Below are 979 nucleotides of genomic sequence, written 5' to 3' on the forward strand. Positions count from 1 at the left end.
CGCCTGCCTTCGCCCGGAGCCCCGGGACGGGAGTCATTCGTCGCCTTTGTTGCCACGGCCGCTGCCGGAACCGTTTGCGAGCTCCGGCGGCTCCCGCCCCTCCCTGCTGCTTCCCGGAGCCCGGGCCGGGGGCGGCACGTGGGCCCCGGGACGCGGTGGCGGTGCGCGCTTACCTGTCGCCGGTGCGGCCGCGGCGGGGCGTGAGGGGGGAGGCAGAGCCGGGTGGCCTGACCTAACTGTCCCCGCCGCCGCCGCCTCTGCCCCGCGTTGCTGCTGCTGCTGCTGCTGCTTGCTGCTGCCGCCGCGGTCGGTGTCTCCGGCGCGGCGGCGGGCGGCGGCGGCGGGGCTTTTCCTGTCCGGTTACGTTAAGGTCACATGACCGAGAGAGCGGAGCGACTAGTGCAAAGAGGCTGAGAGCGGCTCCCGCCGGGGGGGAGAGGCGGCGAGAGAGCAGTGGCGGCAAGAGCCCCTCCGCCCCCCCCAGCCGCTCCCCTCCCCCCCGCCCGCCTCCGCCTCCTGCTGCTCTGCCGCCGCCGCCGCCTGCAGCTCGGCGCTGCGGCTCCCACCCAGCCTGGGCTCGCGGCCCCAGCCAAAGTTCTGCAAGCCATGTGCAGCCGAGGCGAGGAAACTTCTCCGCTGCGATCGGGCCGGGAGGCTGGCGGCCCGGCCCCCTTGTTTACAGAGTGTTTAGGTAGGACCAGTCCCGCCGCTGCAGATGGGGCTTCGGGGTGCAGAAGATGCTTGCCCGTCCTCCTGTCAAGAGATGCCTGACATCTCTCGGCTCTCTGCCTTTTGTCCCCGGACTGCTCCGTGTTAGCTTTCCATCCTCAGATACGGAGTTGGGCCGTTGTGGATCACTGATGGCTTTGCCATCGGTGCTGGCTGAAAGTCCTACAAAAGTAGCTGTCGCTGCATGTCCTGTGTTTCGAGGTCGAGGTGCTTGCTGCTTTACCTGGGCGACTTGTAGGCTAAGATGTTT

The 979-nt window shown here is 69.1% G+C and overlaps 1 protein-coding gene across 1 annotated transcript in view; it reads right to left on the reverse strand.

Annotated features, from left to right (window-relative positions):
• Zbtb2 (zinc finger and BTB domain containing 2) overlaps positions 1-271 on the reverse strand; it is a 25,111-nt gene extending 24,840 nt beyond the window's left edge. Inside the window, exon 1 of the mRNA XM_028764353.1 lies at positions 174-271. The gene's annotated coding sequence lies outside the window, so the exon portion shown is untranslated. The remainder of the gene's footprint in view (positions 1-173) is intronic.
• Positions 272-979: the final 708 nt, after the last annotated feature.

Source organism: Grammomys surdaster, unplaced genomic scaffold (assembly GCF_004785775.1).
Source record: "Grammomys surdaster isolate TR1022 unplaced genomic scaffold, NIH_TR_1.0 143, whole genome shotgun sequence".
Lineage (NCBI taxonomy): Eukaryota > Metazoa > Chordata > Mammalia > Rodentia > Muridae > Grammomys > Grammomys surdaster.